The sequence below is a fragment of the Halichoerus grypus genome, chromosome 5 (genome assembly GCF_964656455.1).
Source record: "Halichoerus grypus chromosome 5, mHalGry1.hap1.1, whole genome shotgun sequence".
Lineage (NCBI taxonomy): Eukaryota > Metazoa > Chordata > Mammalia > Carnivora > Phocidae > Halichoerus > Halichoerus grypus.
This window is the reverse complement of record NC_135716.1, coordinates 171,827,398-171,852,851: the sequence shown is the minus strand read 5'-3', so window position 1 is coordinate 171,852,851 and position 25,454 is coordinate 171,827,398. Positions and strand designations below refer to the sequence as shown.

General features: G+C 56.2%; 1 protein-coding gene across 8 annotated transcripts in view; it reads right to left on the bottom strand.

Annotated features, from left to right (window-relative positions):
- Positions 1 to 25,454, bottom strand: part of RAP1GAP (RAP1 GTPase activating protein) — a 65,472-nt gene that overhangs the window by 28,829 nt on the left and 11,189 nt on the right. For 6 of the 8 annotated variants that reach the window (XM_036109302.2, XM_036109306.2, XM_036109305.2 and 3 more), the window contains exons 1-2: positions 20,568 to 20,585; positions 18,041 to 18,076 (exon numbers count right to left, since the gene is read on the bottom strand). The exons of 1 other annotated variant lie outside the window; for it this stretch is intronic. The gene's annotated coding sequence lies outside the window, so the exon portion shown is untranslated. Of the gene's footprint in view, positions 1 to 18,040; positions 18,077 to 20,567; positions 20,586 to 25,454 lie in introns of those variants that run through there. One more of the 8 variants, XM_036109309.2, reaches the window with a different exon arrangement.

The window sequence follows — 25,454 nt, the reverse complement described above, 5'->3', positions numbered from 1 at the left end:
GAAAGCCTGCTGGGGAGGCTACCTCGGGGGTCACGGAGAGGAAGTGCCCAGTGGCTCCTGGAACCCAGGGAGCCCAGGGCCGGGTGAGCAGGCCTGGCTTCCCCTTGCCGCCTGGGGCCACCCTGATGTGGCTGCACCCCCGCCCCGGTCCCATCCACTGAGGCTGGTCCTGAGAGGGTGAATCATTCAGGCCGCCAAATGATCCTCAGCGGCCCACAGTGGAGGGCTTGAGTCAGGTGGGGCCGGGACTGCCACACCCTGAAAGGGGAAGGGCCTGCAGGAACCTGGCCCAGGAAGGAGGCCCCGCAGCCTCTGAGCCCCGCCTGCTGCCCCTCAGCCCAGCCTCTCTGGTAGGAGAAGCGGCCCAGAGGAGCGGTCCACAGCCCCGCAGCACGCACCAGATGCCTCTCCGCCTCCCAGGGCTGCTAGCATCTTTAAAGTGGGGCCTACACTAAGCAGGGCTTGACCCAGAAAAATAGATATGGTGGCGTGGCATTTCAAGCAGTGGCATCAGTGTGAGGAGGGTATTCCCAGGCACTTACCTGTTGTGTGACCTTGAGTCAGTGACACAGCCCTCCCAGCCTCTGCTTCCAAAAAAATTCATAGAACCTGGGCAGCTAGTAGGTCTTTACTCAATCAAGTCTTTGGTATTCATTCATTCATGGTAAACTCTGGGTCCCCGAGTTAGGGTCTCATTCGGTATTTGTTGAATGGATAAATAATGGAATGAGTCAATGAATGAATGGAGGTCGGCAGCAGGGAGGCACTGGAGGTTTGTGAGCAAGGAAAGAGCCTGAACTTAGGTCCCTGCAGGTTGCAAGGCGTGCTGACCTGGTGAGAGACCGGAGCCGGGGGAGTAGAGAGAGGCCCGCAGAAATGGTCCAGGCAAATTCCACAAGGTTGCCCTGAGGACTCTTTGTCGAGACCTGGGTCATGTGCCTGGAACTGTGTCAAGCATTTTTACACCCTCGTTGCACTGCTGGGAGATTGGCCTTGTTTATCCCCCTTTTTATAGATGGAGACGCTGAAGTTCAGAGAGAGGAAGCCACTTCCCCTCGCAGGTGGGTGACAGCCTGAATGTACAGCACACGCCCTTGACTGAGCAAGGCCAGTGCCGGTGGGATGGAGGGCAGAGGTTGCCCGGGGGCCAGGAAGTGCTGGGGTCGCAGCCCCGGGGAAGCTGGCTCCCCTTAGTGGTGGGGACATGGGGACAGTGGTCTCGGTGTGGCCCTGGCTGCCCAGTGGAGGTTGTGGCCCATGATCGAGCTATTCAAGCTCAGACAGTGGCTGCTACCGGTCAGTCTGGCAACAGCTCCCTAACACACTCCCCTTCCAGAACCCTCTCAGTCTGAGCTTCCCCATGTCCAGGTACCCGTCCCACACAGGACTGCTCATGCTGGCACAGGACTAGGGAGGTCTCTCAAGACAAGGGTGGGGTGGGGTCTGACTTCCGTCCGGGACCCTGCCCCAAGGCTCTCAACTCTCTAGTTCTTGGCTGGCTAGAGTAGGCCCCTCCCAATAGGCCCCCCCTCCCCCTGCCAGGCAACTCCCCCACCTACAAGGTCATTGCTGAGGCCCTAAAGGGCAGGAGACCGGAGGGACTCCACAATGGGGACAGAGCGGGAACTGGAGGCTCTGGGCCCTGCCTGCCCCATCCATCCCAGCCCTGAGGGACCAGAAGGACAGTAATCACAAAAGCCACAGCCCACCTGTGCCCTGTATGATTTCACTTAATCATCACCCCAACCCAGTGAGAGGCAGGGGCTCAAAAACCGCCTGCTTTTACACATGGGGAGACCGAAGCTCAGCAAGCTATGTTAATGTGCCCAAAGTCACACAGTGAAGGAGGCAGAGCAGGCACTGGAACGCAGGTTTGTCACCCCAGAGCCCAAGATCTGCACTTCACCCCACGGGCGGACCCAGCAGGTCGCGTCAGAGAGGCAATAACAGTAATAGCAAGGACAGCTAACGCTGACACTGGACAGAGGTGCCCTGGGCAGGCTCTGCTCTAACTGCTTTGCCTGGATTCAGTCTTTCAAAGGAGGGCACTAAGCCACAGACAGGTTAAGCAACCTGTCCAAGGTCACAATGACAGTAAGTGAAACAGAGGATCTGAACCCTCAACCATCTGGGTCTAGGTGCCCTGATGCTACACTCTATTGACTCTGAATAGATACTACTTGCTCAATAAATAATTTGGCAAGGATGAATAAACTCAGCCTGTCTCCCCCCCCACCAGGTCCCCTTGTCTCCTCTCCCCCTCTCAGCCTCCCTCACCCTGTACCCATCTCACCCCCATCTTTCTAGCCCCCTCCATTCCCCTTCTGCCTCTGGCCTCTGCAGACCTCCCCCAACTTGGCCGTTTCCCTCCCTCTCGTGAACTTGAACCTCCCCCACTGCGCCGCCCGCCCCGCCCCGGTCTCTATCCCACCCTCCTCTCCTCCTGGTCTTAACCATTCTGTTCACATGGGGCTGCCCCTCCCCACTTCTTTGCAAACCTTCCTGACCCCATGGCCTGGCTCAGCTTAAAATGCTTTGCATCTCCCTGCACGTGCAGCAGCTGGGAGGTGCCTGGAGCATGCTGGGACACGGGGAGCTCTCCCCTCTTTTCCCCTCCCCCTGCCATGACCAAAGTCGTATCTGCACAGCACTCTACAATCTATTGTCTCATCTGAGCACCCTGACAACTTTGTGAGGTTGAATATTATCCACCTTTTCTCCAGATAAGAAAACTGAGGCTCCGAGAGGTTAAGTGACAAGTCCATGGTCATACAGGGAAAGGGCAGAACAGAGGTTGCACTCCAGCCCAAGGTTCTTCCACTACACTCATCACAGCTGCTCTCAACCCAGGACCTCAGTCCAGTCACCCAGCCTTGGCTCCCAGTGGCTTCCCCAGGGCAGCCCTCCCTGGCTCCCGCAGCCACCACCAAGCATCTTCCCTAGGTCCAGATCCAGTCCTGCCCTGTCTGGTCTGGACACCTGCCTCCAGGTACAGGACACCTGGCCACAGGCAAAGGTGGCAGCCAGAGAGGAGGTGACTTGCCCAAGGTCACACAGAAAGCCTAAGCCACGCTGGCGTCCAGGCCAGGCACATTCCAGGGTCACCTTCAGGCCCTGGAGGTGCGTGGCCGTGGCCGCCAGCCAGCTGGCCCCAGCTCCCCACCCCGCGGGAGCACCCATCTCTCGCAGCGGTTGGGGGGGGCCCCAGTGGCCCAGCTCCTGAATGGGAGGGATGGGCCAGGCCGGAAGCCACTGCTGACAGCTCCCGGGTTTCTTGGCAACTGTCACTGCATCTCCTCCCATCCCTTATCTCCACATCGAGGTAACAATAATAATCTCACTGTCGTGAGTACAGCTCTTTGTACTTTTCCAAAAGTGCTCTTTATCTGCTCACTCCTGGGAGTCTCACCGGAACTGGAGTGGGAGATAAGGCAGTCGCTAGGATCTCCAATTCCCAGAAGGATAAACCAAGGCTCAGAGTGGTTAAACCACCACCTCGAGGTCCCCCAGCAAAGCAGAAGCGACTGGGGACAAGAACCCAGGCCTTCCGTCAGTCCAGGGCTCCAGAGCCGCACTGGGGTCGGGGCGGGGCGGGGAGCATCTCAGGTGGTTCCGCCCACTGCCAAACTGCAGGTCAGATCGAGGCACAGTGGAGGGAGTTAGGTTAGGCTGAGGAAGCTGGCCAGATGCCTTCCTGGGTTGCTTCTCCCCTGTTAGCCAGCTGGAGAGTTGGTGGGAGGGTCCTGTCTTTCTCCCCCTCTGCAAAATGAGGGATAATATCCCCCCTTAGAAGCTGCTGTGAACCGCAGAGTAGAGTAAGCCCTAGAGAAGCATTTGCTATTATTATTATTATTATTATTATTATTATTATTATTATTAGCCACTCTCCCGGAGAACTCCACCCTTTCAGGGCACTAGAGTGGTGGCTGGGCTTTCCTGTGGGTATGACTTGACCCTGTGGCCACCCAAAGATAGCTGCTGGATGGAGGTCCCCAGGTGGGTGTGGCCCCTGCTGACTCTCCTAGGCTCATCTCCACACACACCCTCTTCCTGTCCGGCCCCAGTGGCCTTGTCCTAGCCTGGCTGGGCTGCGAGCAGTTTTGCAAATAAGACACACTGTTTCACTGCTGAGCCTCTACACAGGCTGTTCCCTCTGCTGGGGGCTCCCTTTTCCTTCTTTGGGGCCCGGTGAACTATTCATGCTTTAAGGTTCATCTTAAACGGGTGAAACTCTGGTGGCCAGAGCAGGTGACATATGACCATCAAGGCAGGAAGCCTGTGATGGAGCAGGGGAGCTGGACAGGTGCTGGACAGCACACATACAAGTTGGGAAACCAGAGGGCAGAGCAGGTACTCAGCTAGCCAAAGAACATCAGGCTGAGAAGGACTTGTGGGGGGCTAGCCCAGGACAGGGCCTGAGGGGTCCAGCCCAGCCCAGGGCTGGTCACCAGAGGCCAGGGTCCCTTGAGTCTCCCTGGTCTCCAGGAAACCAACTGGTTCTACCAAGCTGATAACTCACGTGGGGGACAGCAGAGGGCACAGACCTCAAGGGGAAAAGCAGGTGTGGAGGGCTACTCCTGTGGGCCCTCACCCCCCTGAGAGAGGCCCTCTGGATGGGGCGTGGGGGCTGCCTATGTCTCCCAGCCGTGGTATGAGGTCTGAGGGGACTCTAATCTCCTGAAACCGGAGACTAGAGACTCCCTGGAACTGCCCCCTCCCCTGTGGGCCACAGAGGCCCATTGTCTCCAGTGCTCAACCGCCCCCCCCCCCCCCCCCCCCCCCGCCTCGTCCCTGGCCTTGCCAAGGTCCCAGGGAAGGTGGCCAGGGGCAGCCCGGTAAGCGAGTTTCTGAAGCCAAGCCCAGGCAGCCCGGCCCCCTCCCCCCAAGGCGCACGGGGAGGGGAGGGACACAGACATGGCCACTCTTGGCTCTCCTTTCCCCAGGCACTTTTGACCTCTACCAGGACTCAAGAGGGAGCATGTGGGTGGGGGAGCCGAGTGCGGTGATGTCACGTAGTCCTTACAACAACAACCCTGACGGAGGGCTGTTGTTACCATCACGGCATCTCAGAAATAAGCAAGCAGAGGCTCAGCAAGGTTGCGAGATGGGCCAGGGGTCCCACAACCACCAAAATGGTAGCGTTGGTGGGGCCCCCCTGGGAGTGGGGGGAGCAGGCCTCAGTCTCCAGGCTGGGCAGAGGGGATGAGCAGGAAGGCAGCACTTGGGGCCCCCACCCTCACCCCATGTTGGCTGAGCGCCAAGACACCCGGATGCCGGAGCCGGGCCTGGAGGTGGCCTCCTGAGCAAACAACAGGTTGGCAGCCCCGAGAGGAGGTCATGGGACCGGCCCCCACCCGGGGGCACAGCACCTAGGGCCTGGGCCTCCCATCCACCTGCCACATACCAGCACCTCCTCTGCCCAGGTGGCCAGAGCTCCGCTGTGGCCTGGGCATGACCCCCTCCCCACCCCCACCCCCGCACCTCCCTGGGACGGACTCCTCCCTGCACTCGGGGCAGGGGGGAAGGTGTGACTCCGAGGTGACCTAGCCCAGGGGCCTCTTCCTGCCGGGATAATGACAACAGCTGCTGACCCAGCCTGGTACTTTACAGTTTGCAAACTGCCTCCTTCGCGCCCGACCTTTGTCAACAGCCTCACAAGGCAGCTGAGGCAGATAGCGTTATCTCCCCCGTCCTCCCCCATAAGGTCCCACGCGGAAGAAACCTGAAGCCGAGATGGCGGGGGCGGCTTGCCTGAGGCGCCGCGCCTGAAGCTCCAACCCGCTGCTCCACTCTTGGCCCATGCCCGCAGGACGGGCCCCACTGACGGGCCTGCCACACACTGCCGCCCTCAGCACCCAGGGAGGCTGTGAGCTGGGCCCTGCCCGGCACCCATGGACTGGGGCCCAATGCCACCTACAGCCCCCCCCCTCATTAACCTCAGTGTCCTTCCCCGCCTCTGCCGCCCAGGGGGGCGGTGTCCCTTTTCTGCACTCCACGCATTCCTGCACTCACACACATCTCCCCACTCCCCCGCTTGCCCTTCACTCCGACGCTCAGTCACTCATTCAGGATTCGCGTCCTGCCCCCTGCTCTGGGCCAGACAGCGGTGTGGGGTGTTGGCATCTGAGCGGGGTGAGCCAGGCCTCCCCCGCTTCCAAGCAAAGCCCCAGGGACACCCGCCCCACTATTCTCTAGCTGTTCTCGGTATTCCTCAGGCCCCAACGCCCAGACACAGCCTTCCCGTGCTGAGGCCTAGTTTGATCCATCCCCCTCCCTCCCTAGCTGGTAGGCAGAAGTCCCTGCCAGGCCAAGGCGAAACCCCTCAGAGAGGGACAGGGTTGCCATCTCCGAACCACTGGTGACAAGGAGGAGCCCTGGCTCTGCCTTTAAATCGGCAAGTGGACAGGATTAGGTCACCACCTCTCCAAGCAGATTCTATGGGGAATGGGGACTCTGATTAGACGGTGCTAAGGCCCAGCCCTGACATCGTCCGGGAGGATGAATGGGAGGACGAGACACTGCGAGCTGAGTCTGCTGAGAACTGGGTGCACCAGAACCCTGGCAGCCTTACTCTGCCTGGAGGGGGGCTGGGGAGGGGGCCTCCCACTCCTCTGAGCTTCTCTTCTCTGAGCCTGCTTCCTCATCTACAACATGAAATAGTAAGACCTACTTTGCTGGGTGGTTGTGTAGAATAAATTAGAGGTTATGTGTACAGTCTGACTAGCCTAGAGCTGAGTATATAGTAAGTGCTCAATAAATCACAGGCTCCTGCCTGGAGGGACAGTGTAGCATCACAGGTGTGGGCTCTGGAGCCAGACTGTCTAAGCTTGTATCCTAGCTCTGCCACTTAATGGCTGTGTGGCCTTGGGCAAGTTACTTAACATCTCTGAGCCTCAGTTTCCTTATCTATACAGTGGGGATAACAACAGTGCCTGCCTCCAAAGGGTTGTCATGAAAATGGAATAAGTTCATCCATGCAAAGATTATCAACATTAACCCTGAACATTTCCTGGCCTTCCCTTCTTTCCTTCTTTCTTCCTTCTTCCCTTCCTCTGTGGGCTGCTGAGGACTGAGGCAGGATTCCTGGGTGGAAGTTGGGAGAAGGCAGACCAGAACTGCCCAAGGGTAAAACAACCAGCTCATAAGGTACAGAGCAAAGATAGGCAGAGACCCACTGGGATGTAGTGGGGAGATTTCTAAAGTGCAGGGCTGACCTCCCAGTTGCCTCCCGCGTTTGGGATCTATGCCTATTGATGGCTCTAGGGTCCCTGTGGCAGGTGGCAGAGGCAGTGGGTAAATTTGCATGATTTTGAGGAAGTAGACTTTTCCAGGTCTGGGGGGCACATCGGTCACTACCACTTCTCTGCAGGGGTTTGGGCCGCTCCTGTTACAGATGAAAATGTGTATACTCTTTAGCCCAGCCACTGCATTTCTAGACATTTATACACAAATGCACAAAAATATATGAACAAATGACATTCACTGCAGCAGAGTTTACAGTGGCCACCATCTGGAAGCCACCCCCAACGTCCATTCAAAGGAGTCTGGACAAATGCATCAAGGCCCACGCAAAGCGTGGACTGCTACGCAGTGATCGCAAAGGAGGTCTCTTGTCTGGATGGGAAAAAGGGTTTGAGGCATCTTGTTAAGTTAAAAAAAAGCAACTTGCCCAACAAAAACCTCACTTATAAAAATTAAAGATGAAATGTAGAAGTTCACATGGGTCATCTCTGGGAATCAGGACCACTAGGCACTCCTGCCTTCTACAGGATATATTTTTCTGCATTGTTTTGATTTTTACAATGAACACTTATTATTTTTTGTAATCGGGGGGGGGAATTTCTTTAAGAAAATCTGAGTACTTATTATGAGTCGGCTTTCTGAGTAGCTGACTCTTACCTTTCTCAGTCATCTTGAGAAGGATATACTCTTCCCTCTTTATTCCAAGGAGGAGAAGCTGACACAGAGGAAGGTTGAGGACTATGTCCAAAGTCCCCTAGCCAGGAGTGACAGAGCTGGGCTATATCCCCAGTTGTGACTGATTCTGAAGCTTACACTCTTTCCCCTACATTAAGCATTAGGCAGCCTTCTCTGCGGGTCAGGGAGGAGAAGGGAGAAGGCAGGAGAAAAGCAGCCCAGGCAGCTGGGCACAGGGCCGTGCCCCGGGACCTCAGCTGTCATGTCCTGGGAGCCAGGTCAGCTGGGGGTTAGCCTGTTGGGTGGAGGGGGGGGGGGCGGGCCGGCAGGGCTGTCTGCCTCATTTGCAAATGCAAATGCAGACTCCACTCTGGGCTTCAGCTCTCTGCCCTGAGCTGCCCCAGGCCGGTGGGCAGGCAGGTGCTCAGCCCCACCACTGACCTTACCCCCCCACCCCCATGCTGCAGGGTCACTGGGCAGGTGGGCACGCACTGGGGCCCTAAATAACTTTCCATGTTGATCAACCTGTTTCTGGAAGAATTTGTCATTGAAGGTTGCCCGCTACATTCTCTGTAAGAGCCTGGAAAGGTGACACACACATCCACATGTGCCTGAGTTTGGATGGGCCATTGAACACATCTAGAAGTCAGATGGACCTGCGTTCAAATTCTGACAGTGTCAAACTCTGGCTGTGTGGCCTGGGGCAAGCCACCTGACCTCTCTGGAGCCTGTTTCCCTGGCTGTAAAATGGTGTTGATGATTGTTTCCTACAGGGTTGCTGGAAGAATTCAACGACAGGATACATGCAGAAGTACTCCCTAAGCCAGAAGCCACCTTCCACGTGCAGGGGAGGATGACCCTCCTGCTGTGTGTGCAGGGGGCAGGTGCACAGCCGTGCAAGTGTGGAATAGACAGAAGTCCATCCCGGGTGGCTCAGAGGCCCTGACGCACACACTCAGCAAGCCGGCAGGGCAAACGTCTGACGTTTTTGCTAGAAGCCAGCTCAGAGTTTTCTGCAGCTCTGCCTGGTGGTGCGAAAGGGTGTGTATCTCCGTGGGGGAGGATGTCGATGGGGGCCTGGCAGGAACGCGAGAGGTGGGCAGGAGAGAAAGCGTTCGTGTCTGGGCTGAGTGGGGGTTCGCATCCGAGCGCGTTTGTATCTGTCCCGTCGTCCGCCTGCCTAAAAGCCCTCCGTGGCTCCTCACGGCCTGCGGGCCTCTGCGTGTCTGGCCCACCTCCGGGCCTCTGCACACACCACCCCCTCTACCTGTTACACGCTCCCATCTTCCCCCATCTCACCGCATGTGCTACCCTCTTTTTCAGGCTTTCTGGGACCCCCGCCTCACACTGGGTCAGGCCGCCCCCCACCCCCCGACCGGCTTCTCCAGAAGCCTGTCCTCGGCCGTCATGGACTGACCAGTTTGCATTGCACATGTCCCGCTGTGACCCAGATCACTGACCAATCTCTCCTTCTAGAAATGGAGCTTCCTCAGGTGAGGACCGGATCTGTCTGGGGGCCTAGTGCACAATCGATAGTCAATGATGCTCTGCACCGGGAGTGACTATGTGTGCATATCACTCTAGGTCATGATGAAGCTGTCTGGACAAGAGTTAAGTCCATGAGTGTAAGTATGGAAACTGTGTGTGTGTGTGTGTGTGTGTGTGTGTGTGTGCACGTGCATGTGCGTATGAGGGGGTCATCTCAAAGAACCTTTGGCCCCGTTGGTGGGCCAGACCTGGCCAAGGCACCCAGACCCAGGCTGGCTGGGGTAAGAGAGAAAATAAGCACAAGTTCCCTTGCCCCCCTGCTGCAAGCCCCTCCCCAAATAGCCAGGCCCAGGGTCTCTGTGCCAGGCCCCACAATACTTCTGGGCAGGAGGGCAGCCAGGTGGGCCCAGGGCTCCACCCCTGCCAGCTCAGAGGACGTTCTGCTCACTCAGGGCCCAACCCAAGCCTGGTCTTGCATGCCTGCCCACAATGCCCACCCCTTCCCACAGACCTGCCTCGTGAGCAGCAGTTCTTGATCTGAGAGAAGGTAGGCCTCCAACGCCCTTGGCTGCTCAGCTGCCTTCCACCTGCTGCCAGGAGAGCATCTGGAATGTTCCAGATTTGGGGTGGGGCAAGGAATCTTGCTCCTGCCTCAAAGCCTTTACACTCACTCACTCTGCCCTCTTTCTGGACTACCCTTCCCATGGCCAGCTCCTTCCCACTCAGGCCTTAAGAGGCCCTCCCTCATAATCTTAGCCAAGGGGTACCCCTTCCCACTCACTCATCACTCATTACCCATCTGAAATTACCTAATTTGTCTGTTAGCTCATTTTGCATCTGTCTTCTGCACTGGAAGGTAACCTGCACAAGGTGAGACACCATGTCCGTCAGACTGGCTGCTGTATCCCCCATTCTTAGAGACTACCTGGCACAGGGTAGAGACTCAATAAGTATTTGTTGAATGAACAAATGGCTAGTGGAAGCCATGAAAGAATCCTGTGAGGTGAAGATTGTCCCTATTTATAGGTGTGGGAACTGAGGTTCAGAGAGGTTAAGTCTCTAGTCCAAGATCACACAGCGAGACAGTCAGACCCGGTCAAGGTTAGGGACTATCTGACTCTGCTAGAAACCCAGCACATCACAGTGTTTTTGTAGCTCATCTTCCCATTTTATAGGCAGGAAAACAAGCCTCAGAGAGTGAGGGTTATGTTTCTCCAGGTTACCTGGGCCCAGAATGTTTCATCCCCCCTGAAGCATGCGGCTTGAAGCAGATGCCCTGGCCAGCCCTTCCAAAGTACCTTGTCATTGTTCTCACTGTCGCTGAGGTAGGGACTATGAACAGCCCCACTGAGCAAAGGAAGAAACCACGGATCAGTGGGGGCAGGCACTGTACAAGGTCACCCAGCCTGGACTCAGTGCAGGCCTGTCTGGCTGCATCAGCCAGTGCTCTTAGGGCCAGTTCGGGTTGACGCCCATGGCCGGAGAGCATGCTCCTGTGTATGCAGCTCTCCCCCGCTGGCAGCTGGTGAGCTTCCAGAGGGCGGAGTTCACACAATTTGCCCCCTCTGCAGGGCCCAGCACATAAGGACGACATGGCAGTAACCACAATCTGACATTGCTCCTGGCCAGGCCCTGGCTTTCCACCTTGGCATACATGATCTCATTTCATCCCCACAATAATCTTTGAAGGAGGTGCTTTTGTTTTCTTCATTTTACAAGTGAAAAAAATGAGCCCCAGAGAAGTGAATCTACACTGCATGCAGCACAGCATGTTCCAGGAGCAGGAAGGCAAACGGGTGATGGGAGCCCTGGCAGGCATCTACCCCAGTGGTGGCTTGGGGGTTCAGACCCCCTGGAATACCTGCAAGAAGTCCCTTCTGATGGCTACCCCTCCCACCTTCAGCTGCCAGGTCCAGCTCTGTCCTGTGTCCGGCACATGCCATCACATGCTTTTCTCCCTCCACAGTGCTGCTGGGCCACTTCCTCCAGGAAGCCTCCCCTGATTCCTAGGTGTGGAGGAGGAGTCCTTCTCAGAACTCCCCATATCTTCCCAATCAACGCTTATCACCCCCAGGAGAACCACCTCTTTCCTCATTTCCTGCTCTGGACTGGGAACTCTATAAGGGGAGTGGCCTTGCCTGTCATCTCTGATGCCACATTCCCCAGTGTCTGGTTGGCCCTCAGAGGGCATCCCCACACTAAATATTTGTTGAATTAATTTGCTGAATGATTGAATGAATGACTGCCTTGGGGGAGACCCTGAACAGAGGAAAGCCTTTAGGGGACTTGGGAATATTAGAAAAGTCTCCTTTACAACCACTGCTTCTCAACCAAACCACCTCAATAGTGCCTCAAATTCTAGTACTAAAATCTTAATGAGTCTCTCTTTGGTGTAATGAGGCTTTTCTCTCAAAATGCAAATGCCCGGCAAGAGGGAAAACATCCACTGAGTATACACACTGGACTTACTTCATTCTAAGACTCCCGTGGGGTAAGCAATACGTTCTCACTGTTATGGACAATCTGAGATTCAGAGAGGCTGACTGGTGTCTGCAAGGCCACACCACAAGTAAGAAAAACTGAAGTTGGAACTGACCTCGGGGCTGCCTAAAAACAGAACCCAAACCTTCCCATGCACCACCTACACTACACAGGGACCTGAGGCTGAGCATTGCTGGGATGTAGAGGTGAGCAGGGCCCACCAGACTGAGAACCTTAGATTTGCAAGAGCCCTTATAGACTTCCTCTGTCTCTTCACTCTGCCCAAGGTAGGCATGGGGAAACTAGCCCGAGTTGGGGACTCACTGCCCAAGATCACACAGAAAAACAGCAGGAGTCCCTGGACCAAAACCCATCTGGAGGGGATCTTCTCTTGTCTCCTAAGCTAGAGGGGTTCTTTCTTGGAAGAGGGGGTCTCTCCGGTCTGGACTCTCTCCCAGGAGGTCCCCTCCTCCCAGGAAGGAAATGGCCTTCCCTAGAAGGGGGCATCACCTGGCCCCAGAGGACGATAAAGGGCTTCAAGGCCTGCAAGAGTTGAGCTGAACAGAGGATGGAAATGAGAAAGGACTGGGACAAGTAGCTGTTGAGTCCAGAAACAACAGACTTGGAGAGATATGATCCCCATCCTTATCTCATTAAAGGGCCACTGTGGGCAATGGGAGGTCCCAGAGGCTACCTCTAGGCTCAAGCAACTGGTTGTAAGTACGGAAGAATTTTTGATATCCAGCAATGGAATGGGCTACTTTGAGGGTAGTGAGCCTCCTGTCACTAGGAGTGAACAAGGAAGGGCTAGTCAAGGAGCTGCTCAGAGGTCATCCATGGTCTTAACGAGGGATGGTGGGCTTCAGGAGGTCTTGAAAATAAAAGTGCCTTTTTCTCAGGAGACCACCAAAGCCTCATTCTAATACTCAAAGGGGTCATGAACCAAAGCAAGGGCTTCTTGCTAAGTGGGAGGTCATAGGAGGGTATTTCAAAGGTCTCTTCCATCTCCAAAGATTCCAGAAGGCCCAAATTCTCTGATTCTAAGATTTTACAAAGCCAGGAATCTGAGACTCAATCGTTCTACATGTCAGTCACTGACATTATATCCAAACTCCTAGCAGGACCTGCTCGATCTACCTCCTCCTCTCTCTCCAAACCCACCCCTGACCTCATTTTCCCTCATCCCTCCAGCCATACTGGCTTCCTCCCTGTTTCCAAGACACCCTAAGCTTGTTCCTGCCTCAGGGCCTTTGCACCTGCTGTTCCCTCTGTCAAGAATGCCTCCGTCCCCCGGCTAACTCTTCCCACATCCAGCTCCTCTTATTCTTCAGGTTTTGGTTCAAATGCTACCCCTCAGGAAGGCCTTCCACGCCTCCCTGGATCATCCTCCAGCCTTACAGCCCAGGGTGATATGCGAACTGGAGCCCGGCTGCTTAGGTTCAAATCTCAGTCTTGCCAAGAGACCTTGAACATGCTACTTAACCCTTCTACTGCTTCAGTTTCCTCAACCCTAAACCGGGGGTAATAACAGTAGCTGCCTCATGGGACGGTTGTGAGGATTAAATCCATCAATCTATGGAAAGTGTTTTGGAATACAGCCCCTCACCCAGTGAAGATCTGGGTAAGGATTAGCTCTTGGTAGCAGGAACCCTTGCTTTAAAATTCAGCATAGCCAGGGCGCCTGGCTGGCTCAGTCGGTGAGCATGCGTCTCTTGATCTCAGGGTTGTGGGCTCGAGCCCCACGTTGGGTGTAGAGATTGCTTAAATATAAAATCCTTAAATTTTAGCACAACCATTGCGGCTCGTTTCTTGTCTATTTATAGACTGTCTTCTCTAGTCCCCATTTTATGGATGAGGAAATTGAGGATCCAAGAGGTGAAGTTCTGGCCGAACCAAGCTCTCTGAAGACCAGGACTGGGACTGTCTCATTTTCTGCTGAATCTGCAGTCCCTAGTGTGCCTGGAATACAGTAGTTGCTCACTCATTCTTTGTGGCTGAATGAATAAATGAGCACAACTTTATCGCTCTGAGGTTTTATGCAGCCAGGAGCTTGTGCACCCAAGATTCTGTTTCAGCCTACCTCTGCCCACCCTAGCCCCAAGTGACCCCCAGAACAGTCAAGGTCCCAGCCTCTCTCAGAAGTGGCTGCTGGGATGGGCAGGCTAATGAGCAGGGGATCAACATCCATGCCTCTGTCCACAGTGGGACTCCCTTCCCCAAGCTGGGCCGGGGAGATGAGGCAGGAGCTGCCTTGGCATGCCTTGGGGTGAATCCCTGCCCAGAGGTATGGTGGCAGGAGTGGGCTCAGGAAGCAGCTGCTGGCTCCCCCGTCCTGTGCTCCGCCAGCTGCCCACCGGGGGCCTGCCCACCAGATGCATAATAGATGAGGAGGCCCAGCGGGCTGTGCCTGCCTGGCATTTCAGAGGCACTAATGAGGCCAGCCTCATGCTTCCTGCACACAGGCCCCCAGGGCTTCCAGCTCAGTGATTACAGAGAGGAGCCACCTGAGGACAGGGGCCACCCACCCCAGCCCCGCACTCAGCACACGCAGCATCCAGGAAAGCATGGGCTAAAAGTACGGGCTCAGGCTGACCACACTGCCAGTCTTGGTTCATCACTCACTATGTGCCCCTGGGCCAGCCCTGTCCCCTCCCTGAACTTCAGGTTTCTCATCCGTAAAATGGGGAATGGATGATAATAGTCTTTCATAGTCTCCACTGTGTAAAGCCGGTACAAGGATGGAATGACATAATTCAGCTGAAGTGCTTGGCCCAGGGTCTGAGACCCAGGAAAAGCATCATATATGGGAGCAACTGGTACCATTACTGTCAATGGGAGATATGTGGGCAACCAGATGGGCTCTCCCGGTGGGACACATGGTGCTGGGTGGTGACCCCTGTTTTGGGGGTGCTCAGGGTCATCTCATTCTCCTCTCCTCCCTCACCCTGTAATCAGAACTTCCCTCATTTCTGTTGCTTCTTCGTCTGGCCAAGGCCTCTTCCTTGGCAGGAGAAAAGGTGGATTCAAACCCAGCCCTCGCCAGTTCTCAGTCTTGGTTTTGGCCTCCAAAATGGGGACACTAAGGCCAACCTGCAAGACTGTCATCACAACTGAGACCACCTGAGACAGTGCCTGACATGCCACTGGCACTTAATCCTTGCTGGGTCCTGCCCCCCGCCCCAGGCTCCCAGCCTTAAGGTCCTCTTCCAGAACTCCTCCCTTGCACAAGTCTATCTAGCCATCCCCCTGCCCTGACACTGCCCCACCTCCTTCCTTGCCCCACCATCTGAATCCATCTTGAATGTCCAATCCCCGTTAGGCCAGCAGAACCAGAGTCACCCCCTGTCCCAGTGTCTCCTAATCCTGCCACTGGGCCTCATCCTTTTTTCACACTTGTTCTGAGTTTCTCCACTGCAGATAACCTGCTGCTGAGGGGCAGGGGGTAGGGGAATCCAGCCATGATCATATCTGACCTATACCAGGCCTCGCTGCTCCCTGATCTAAGCCCCAACTTCTTAATCCTTTTTTTAAAAGGGGTGGAGGAAACCACATCTCCTCCAGGAAGCTCTCCCAGCCTACCTGACAAAGTTTCAACTCTTCCACTCTGGACACATTTAATTCAACTCCACAGACATTTATTAAGCATTTCCTGGGTTCGGGCAGCTGTATAAGACTGTGTGGACAGAGATGAGAAGAAGAGAGCCCAGCTTTTTGGTGACTCGTGCTAGAAAATGGGCCTACGTCAAAAGTAACTCAAGGAACTCCTGCATTCAAGGACCTCAGAGCCTGCCTTGTACCACAGCGTTATATGGACACATTCAACTCACTGAGAGATCCAATTTCACACTTATTGAGCAGCAAGTGGGGCTCAGAGAGGGGAAGAGACCTGCCCAAAGTCACACCACTAGCATGTGGCAGAGGCAGATTCAAGTCCACATCTGTCAGACTCTGAAGGCCATGCTCTTCCCACTACCCCAGAAATGAGCACTAATGTGGACTCTACAGGCATGATACTCAGAGGGAGGTATTTTAAGGAGAGAAAGACAGAGCCCCGCTCTGGGGCTCGGGAAAGAAAACACTCAACGCACAGTGATAACGGTAGGCTGGAGGTATGGTGAGGGCTTGTGGAAATGGTAAGGGCTTGGTGAAGGGCTTATGGTGAGGGCTTGTGGAAATGGTAAGGGCCTGGGGGAGGGCTTGTGGTGAGGGCTTGTGGAAATGGGAGGGGAGGACATGCCAAGGGGATGGGAAAATGTGAGCAAAGGTACAGAGGTGGTGCTCTCAGGGGCCATGTTCCCACTGATCAGAAATGAAGGTCACAAGAGAAGTGAGTCCCAGACTGGAAAGGGGAGGTGGATATAGGTCTCGAATCACAGGCCAGGAAGTCATAATTCATAATCAAAATGACCCCCATTTACAGAGCTGTAACTAAACGCCAGGCAGAGGCTGGGAGCTAAGCAATTGGCTTAGAAGGGAGGGCCCTAGGGGTTAGCACCTTGGACAGCATCTCCAAGGAGGAGGGTGTAGGGCAGGGCACTGCGGGCAATGGCCAAATCCTGGTGATTCCAAACTCCTCCTTCAGAAGTTTGTCAACTGCGGCCCACAGAGGGGAAGGGATTTGCCCAAAGTCACATGGCTAGTCAGTTACCATCAGTCCTGGGCCCTCATCTCTGACGCTTCATTCAGGGCTCCCTAGAGTAGGTGTTCCAGGTCGCCTCTCCATCTTCAAGTCCTCCCTCAAGTGCTCAGACCCACCGTGTGGTCTGGAGGCCCTGGGACAGAGGGCATGAGATTCTGGGCTCTGCAGCGTCTGGGAGATGAAGATTCAAATCCCAGCTCTGCCCCTGAATAGCTGTGTGACCTTGGGCAAGTCACTTCCCCCACTCTGTGCATCACTGTTCTCATCTGTAGAGACAACAGTCCCTAACTCAGGGATGTGGTGAAGATGCTGTGAGGTGATACAATTCAAGCACCTAACAGTACCTGGTACCCTGCCGGTGCTTGACGAGTGGCAGTTGCTAGGATATTATTAATGAAGTCCTTGAAGAAAAGGATGGCATCTTCCTCACTTTATCTGTATCTCCCCTCACCCTGTCCCTGCTCTGGGCTTAGCATATGGTCTTGCACTAGTGGAGGCTCAAATTGACTGGGCACAGCAGCAGGAGATAAAGCCCAGAGAGGGGGAGTGACTGGCCCTAGGTTGCACAGTGAGCATCAAAGGAAGATAAAAGGGCAGGCCCTGGAGCTCAGCTGGGCACCTGTGTGCCTCCCACCCCAGGTGTGGCTTCCTAGGGGGATTTTGCAGCAGGTGGGGCAATGGTGCCAGACAGGAGTCATCTAGTAGCTGGGGGGGCACACTGCAGGGCCTGGGGACCCCGGGAAGCCCCCAGCAGGGGCAGGAAGCACGAACTCCCCTGCTGGAGTTGAAGTGGTGGCAGGAGAAGCCAGCTGGGCCCATGTGATGCTGGTGCCAGGGAAGCTGGGAGGCACCCGCCTGCTGGGCGTCGGGGGTGCTGTGAATCCCGAGGTTGAGGTTGCACCTCTGCCCACTGCTCTCACTGCTGGGGAAGCTGCAGACACAGCTGCCCCCTCTTCCTCCAAAGAGAGGCAGCCTCAGATTTGGGCAATGGGCTGCAGGAGGGGGTTCTGAAGGCTATGTATGGGGTAGAACTAGAGGATGTGGGGCTAAGGGCACCTGCAACCCCCCAGGAGCCATGAGGTGGGAAGGAATAGAGAAGAGAAGGAAGAAAGCACTTTCAGTGAGGGTCTACGGTATGTCAGGCCTTATTTTTGTTTTTTAGGTGTTTTGTTTGTTTGTTTTTTACAATTTTACACTCTGTTAAGTGGGCGTTTTAATCCCCATTTCACAGATGAGAACACTGAGGGTCAGAGAGTTTAGTGAATCACTAAGGTCACACAGAACTAAGACTTAACCTGATTTGCCTGACTCCAAGTTGGAGCTCTAGAAAGAATTATAGGGGAAAACAGGTGGGGGAAGAACTGGTAAGAGGGTCTGTCCACTCCATCCCCGGGAGAGGGCAGCCGCAGGGTTGGTGGGGTCTGGTCTGTCATTATAGGGGGTGGAAATGGTTTGGGGGTGTCCCCAAGGTTCAGCCAAGCAGCCCAGCCCCTCCTGAGAGCTCCCAGTACTCACCACACACTCCGGCGAGGGGTGAAGGACTTGTCCACTCTGAAACACAGCAAGATGGGCAGCAAATGAGGGGGCAGCCCCTTCTCACCCAGCCTTGGCTTGCACACCAGGCCAAGCCCAACCCACCCACCACCCTGCCTGTGGGGCCTGGAGGAGGCATTCTGTCTTGCGTGCCTGAGGCACTATCACCATCCCCCATAGGTTTCAGGGGCCCCAACGTCAGGTTAGGGACATGGGAAGGCGTGGGTGAAAGAGTAAGGGGAAAAGGCAGGATTGGGGGCACAGGCATAGGGGAGCAGGGGCCCAGGACCAGACTATGGGCTGGCAGCAGAGGTGGGGGTCCGTGTGGGAGGTTTTGGAACAGGTGGAGTGGGACAGTGACTACAGCAGTTTGGGGTCAGAGCAGGGATGTAGGGGTGCAGCAGAGGCCAGCTTAGAGTGTTTCCAGACAGGATTGAAGGATGTGGGTGTTTATAGATTATGGGGGGCAGGAAGAACCACCCCCACCCTTTCCTGGTGGCCTGTCTCCATCCCAGAGCTGGAGCTCACTCATATCGACCCAGGAGACACACGCCTGGAGTCTGGGAGCAGGAGATCATGAGGGGCTTCCTCTCCCACCCCACCCACAACACACACACACACACACACACACACACACACACACACACACACACACCCTGCTCGCCCCTCATAGCAGAGCCAGAGGAAGAACGTAAGTAAGCTCCTGCGTTCAGGGGCTACCGCCAGGCTTTGTTTTCCCTCAAATCCCTCCAAGTCCAGCGTCAGAGAGAGGTTGCCCTCTGAGGGCACCTTGAGGCTGGGGAGGGCTGGAGAGAGCTCCACTCTCCCGCCCAGTGGGGGGCCAAGAGGCTGGGCAGCTGTTGTGACAACAAACTCTTGCCTCCTGCCCAGAGGCCAGAGGAGAATGGGGAAGGGGCCCCAAACCAGACTCTGCCAGAGGGGGAGGCAGGGCTGGGGTCTCCTGGGGATCAGCTCACATGGACTCTGCAGACAAGGAAAGGGAGGCCCAAGAGGCCAGGGCTTGCCCCAGCTCCCACAGCAGACCCCAGCCCCACTCCCTGGGCTGCCTCTCCGTGTCAGTGACCAGGAGTCTCGGGACTTCCCCAGCCTCCTCTCATCACCTGGCAGCTAGCAGGGCCCCAGCCAGGGAGGGAAGCCTGTCTCCCACCCCACCCGGCCCCTCTGCCAGGTCCCTTGAGAGGGTGGGCATTCAGCAAGGGGTGGCACCTCGGACACCATCCCCACAGCTCAAAGAGCACCTGCTCCTCACCAGCAGCTTTACATGTGTGCGCTTCGATCGCTCCACACCCCAAGGTGGGTCCTGTGTGTTTCCCTGACCACAAGGAGGCAGGGCCCGATGGAAGGTCATCCAACTACTTGGCTGGCCGGGGAAGGGGCTAGGCCCCAGTCTCTCTACCCAGTCTTCCTTCCAATTTACCGAATCTCTGCCTAAGGCAAGAATCTCCCCAGCCCGGGGCACCTGGGTGGCTCAGTTGGTTAAGCAACTGCCTTCCGCTCAGGTCATGATTCTGAGTCCCTGGATCAAGTCCCACATTGGGCTTGCTGCTCAGCAGGGAGTCTGCTTCTCCCTCTGACCCTTCCCCCTCTTATGCTTTCTCTGTCCCCCTCTCTCTAGCTCTCTCTCTCAAATAAATAAATCTTTTTTTTTTTTTTTAAGATTTTATTTATTTGAGAGAGAGAGAATGAGAGACAGAGAGCACGAGAGGGAAGAGGGTCAGAGGGAGAAGCAGACCCCCCGCTGAGCCGGGAGCCTGATGTGGGACTCGATCCCGGGACTCCAGGATCATGACCTGAGCCGAAGGCAGTCGCTTAACCGACTGAGCCACCCAGGCGCCCTCAAATAAATAAATCTTAAAAAAAAAAAAAAAAGAATCCCCTCAGCCCTCCTCTGCACTCCTCTGAGGTGGACACTTGGGGTCAGGAGGGACAAGTGACCCCAAGATGGACCAGCCACCACTCTGCCTCCCAGGTCCTAGGTCTCCAAGCCCAGGCAGCCAGCAGCCCTGGGAGGAGGAGGTTTCTGAGAGCCAGGTGGCAGGAGACAGGGGCAGTTCGGGTGCCCCGGAGTCGGAGGGGGGCCGGAGGAGGTGGGCATGGGCCTGCTGATGGCTTCTAGGTTCTCTCCTTCCAAAGCCTCACTGAGGGGGCCCAGCAACTTCAGAGGCCAAGTAGAGGTTCCTGCAGGGCCTCCCCCTGACCCGGGAGCGCACACACACCGGGTCCGCACGCCGGCCATGTGCAGAGGCGCTGTCACGCACGGAGCAGCCCACCGTGCACTCGCGTGCCCACGGGTGTCCACGGACAGCCGGCCGGGACCCACAGGCGCGCACGCAAACACCGGGCTCACCACCAAGGCGCTCCCCTCACACGCAAACCCCAACTCGCAAGTACCGAGGCCCCCCCGCCCCCACCCCCGCCCCCGCCCCCCAGGCGGGCGCGGGCCCGCTGCCTCCGCGCGCACACGGGCGCCCCCGCCCGGCGCACCTACCCGCCGTAGGCCCCGAAGGTGAAGCTGCGCTTCCGGCCGCTCATGGTGCCGCCGCCGCCCGCCCGCCCGCGCCGCGCCGGGGCCGCCTTCCCCGCGCCCGGGTCACCTTGGCAACTCGGGCCGCCCCGCCCCGGCCACAAGCCCCGGGATTGTCCGCGCCCCCGCCGGCCGCGGGCCAGCTGCCGGGGGCCGCCGCGCGCAGAAAGGGCCGCTTGTTCGCGCCGCCCGCGGGCCGGGGGCGGGGGCTCCGCGGGACTTTCCGAGCGGGGACCTCGGAGGGGGGCAGGGGGGACGCGGGGCGGACGGGGCCTCCGTGCGAAAAGGGGGGGCTGGCCGAGAGCGATCCTCCACCCCAGACCAGGGGCGCACGGGGCTACAGACCTCTTCTGCAGGCGACACCCCGTTCCAGCCCCCCCTCCCCGGAGCCGTTGGGCGGTGCCGGCGGATCTGTTTCCCGCCCCCCCACCCCCATCGCGAGGGGGAAGCTCGCAGCGGGCCGGGTCAAGAACTTGGAATCCAGGGTCAAAATGGCCTACACTGTGGGCAAGTCCTTGCCCTCCCTGTACCTCAATATTCTCATCTGTAAAATGGAACTATCCCACCAACACACACACACACACACACACACACACACACACACACACACACACGCCCCTGTGGTGATGGAAGGAGTTAATTCATGCGGAGTGCTCAGCCCAGGCCTGGAACACAGTAAGTGCTCAATATATGGCTGCTACATGAGTCTTGCACTGTAAGTCAAAAGCTCTGCTTTTCCGGCAAATGGATGAGTCAAGGAAGGAACACAGTCTCCAGAATGCCCTTCTACTGCCCACTCTCATCCCCCTCTCCTAGGTGCCCCCCACTGCCTGGTGAGGAGGAGGAGCAAAGGGGCAGGAATGGAGATGCCCCACTAGGTTCCCTCACTCAGCAACCTTCTGCGGAGGAACTGGGCTCTGAGTCCTAGAGCAGGTCACTCACTCACTCAGCAAACACTGTGACGGTCCCCTCTGCATGCTGCTCACCCAGAGCTCGCTGTCCGGCGTTCCACCCTACAGGAAGCTGTCTCTCCCTCCCCCAGCTAAAGTTGTGTCAGGAGACACAGGACACTTGTCCTGCCCCCAGGACTCACCCACCCCTTCCAGAATGCCCACTCTGGCCCCCAAAGAGGAAGGGATTACCCCAAGGGGGCCCTCAGAGCCTTGAGGTTTTCTATGGGGTTTTCTGACTAAGGGAATGCACAGAGAACCGAAGAAGGGGGAGGGAGGGGGAAGGACGACCAACGATACAACAAGAGGGCAGGGCAATAGGGTGGCAGGGATTCTTCAGAAGGCTTTCAGGCTGTTAGCCCCAGCTTCCCCTGGGAAATGACTGGTCCGGGTACCGACCTTCACAGTTTGCCTCGCACAGGCAGAGGGAGGTGGTGTGCTGGTCTCATTTCAGACATGAAGAAACTGAGACCTTGGTTCACAGCAATTGCTTCTCTCTTGGAGGGTCGGCCCCCAGCTCCCCTCCCTGCCCGCACTCCGGACCCCTTCTCTCTCACACACTCTGATGGGCAAAGGAGCCCTCAAGAGCCCCTTGTTCAAAGGCGGGGCAGAGCAAGGGAGATTGCCTTGGGCCTAGAACTATCCGCTCCGTTTGGTGTTTAGAGGCGCGTCTGGCTCCCTCTTGGCAGGGTGCTCCGGAACCAGGGCTGGGCCCTTCTGCTCTGGGCAGGGCCTCAGATTCCTGGGTGGAGGGAACAGCCAGGCCAGTGTAGGAAGCCCACTCCTCACAGGGCATTCCAGGAGGCCCTCCGAGAGGCAAGCCCTAGGAGCACACAGGCTGGCCTGAGGAAGGGGAAGTCTTCCCTTCCTGAGTGATATCAGCACATGGGTGCCCAGACAGCTGGGGGAGATAGGGAACCAGGAGCTGGGCCTGGGTCATGGTGGGGTATACACAGTGCCAGGACTGGGACCCAAGACCCCAGCCCTCTCCAGGCTGCTGCACCCCCTTGGACACGGCCCTCAGCCTCGTCAATCTGTCTTTTCAGTGAGAATGATTCCTGAGTGGACTCTGCATGTCCACTTGGCAGGGTGGCCAAGTAGTCTCCAATGTGCCAAGCTTCCCAGCCGGGCCTGGCCCCCGGGAGGCCCTCCTGGTGCTGGGACAGTGGGCCCTTGAGAGGGGCTGTGGGGGCTGCAGGATTCCCACCAAAGACAAAGAGCCCAGTGTGGGCTCCAGCCTCTTGGGTTCTGACCAGCTGCAGCTGCCTCATTGGCAAGAGCTGGGGGTGGGGTGGGGGTGGGGGTCACGTTCCCTCAGTGAAGGATCCACAGGACACTCCCCAGCCAGCTTCTGGTCCCTCAAGCAACAGCAGAATTTAAATGTACTTTCTTAACCTGCAAGACCGCTTCCAAGAATGTACCCTCTGCCACATCACAGCATGTAAGCCTGAAGATGGATGGCCGACAACAAAGGGACAGGGAGGTAGGTGCTTATATCGTCATCCTTCAACTCTCCCAGGGTTCAAATCCCAGCTCGCCCACTTGTCAGCTGCATGACCTTGGGCAAGTCAATTAATCTTTCTGTGCCTCCATTTCTTCATCTGCAAAATGGGGTTGATGACAAAAATAACAGGACCTACCTCAGAGGGTTTTGCCAAGGATTAATCAAGTTCATAGTTATAAAGCACTGAGAATAGTCTTTGAAGAGCTTGTGCCTGTTAAGTGTAACACTTGCTGCAGCATCATTTTTTATTAGTCTGAAGGACGTGAAGTCACCACTTTTGTAGAGGTAGGGAAGATTTATTAGTAGGGGTTCCAAAACAAACTAATGGCCATCCAGAGGGAACACGATAGGTAAATTAAGGTCCATTTATACCATGCAGTACCATGCAGCTGTTGGAAAGAATGGGGCAGATCTATGCGTGGGCAAGTGGCACAACTTCCAAGACAGACAGACAGACACACAGATAGACAGATACACACACACAGGCAGTGCAGCAAGGGTGTTGGTGCTGGACCAGGCTCTGACACTTCCTAGCTGTGTAACCTCAAACACATTATTTAAAGCCCCCCAAACATCTGGCCTCCATTGGGAACTCAATAGTCTCGGGTCAGCACAGAGCCCGTGCTCCCTAACTGGTACTGGGAAGTCCTTGCCACCTCTGGGGTGGGACAGAGCTCCCTTCCTCCCTTCCCTCCAGCCTCTCACCTAGAAACCAGAGCCAGGCTTCCTCCCTCCACAGTTCAGGCCCTCCCTCGAGGAGGAAGCTTCCTCTTCTGGGCCTCCTAGATTTGTACCCAAGTTGTTCCAACAGGTGCCAGACTGTGCGAAGGAGGAGGGAAGGGTGCAGGGGTAGAGGGTTGCAGAGCTCCCTTCCCAAGTTCACCCTGGGTTGAACTCTGGGAGTTCCACCCATCTGCCTCCAACACCCCCTCCTCAGCCCTCAGCAGGGAAATATAAGGGAATAGGGGGGGCAGACTCCTGGGAAGATCTCTAGCCCGGGCTCCAGATGGAGCTGGTGGGGTCAGTTCTTGTTTCCCATTGAAGATATCTGCCTGGAACCTCCTGGGCAGGAGACAGGGCGGTCCTGGGCTTCCTGCCCAGCCAGGCAGCCTCCTGCGTGTCTCTGCATTAATCAGTTTTCCTCCCTGGGCCTCAGTTTGCTCATCTGTTAAAACACCCACTCTCACTTTGACGGGTTAAAGACATAATAATGGAAAAATGCATTTGCCTTGAGAGAATTCCATGGACTCAAGGCATCATTATCCTTAGCTCGTGGTTTTTCTAGCCAAGCCACACCCATCCAATCCCAAGATGCTATAAACCCTGAACTCCCAGAGGAGTCTCCTGGGGGGTCCCCAGGCCTGGGAAAAGAGGGAAGAGGGTGTGGGACTTGGCTCACACCCTTTCTCCAAGCAGCTTCCCAGTGAGGTTACTGACCCAGCCACCCCCTGTCCTGGCTCTGAGACTCCAGTCTCATTCAGTGGGTTCCTGAGACCTCTGCCTACTCAAAGTATCCCCATCCGAGACCAGGACCATCTGGCCTGGCCAGAATGACCAGAATGAATGCCTCCACCCAGACCCCCACCATTGAGGATGTGTCTCTGTTCACCCTATGGACCATGTGCCTCGAGGGGCCTTGAGAACAAAGCCCTTCTGGAAACATAGACACACATGAAGGTGCTTCTTCCTTCCTTCCTTCAATCATTCAGCAAATACATACTGAGTACCTACTGTGTGACTGACACTGTCCAGGCACCAGTGATAAAGGATGAACAAGACAGATAAGGTCTGGGGTAAACCTGCACGCACACCCGCGCAGAACCTTCACCAGGTTACACATGCCCTTGCCCTTGTACTATGCACAGAGACAACTAGCTCGCACCTAGAGAGATCATATCAAGATCAAATGCATGCAATCGTGCTTACATAAACATCAGGCTCTACATTGCAAAGCCCCCCCACACACACACACACAAAGGTCGAATCACACTTACACATAGGCCCCAAATCAGTGTGCACTCCCCTATTGACTATGGCTGCATTTGCATACACATGTGTGTGTTTGTGAATACACACCAATGACAACAGATTCATGCACAGACATCACAGGCCCGCACACCCCAAGATCACATTATGCTCACACAATATACACACACAGACACACACACAGACACACACACACACACCGTGCCCAGCTAACTACTGGGAAGAAATAGAGGTTGGAGCGAGGATGGCTTCTTGGGGGTGGGGGAGGACAGAGGTGTGCAGTTGCTGCATCCCCAAGGAGAGGGGAGGCCAAGGCCCCTGTCACACATTATAGGCTGGAATCCAGTCAGCCTCATCTCCTACCCCCTGCTAAGGGCATTTTCAGGGGCAGGGAGGCTGAACTGGAAGGGA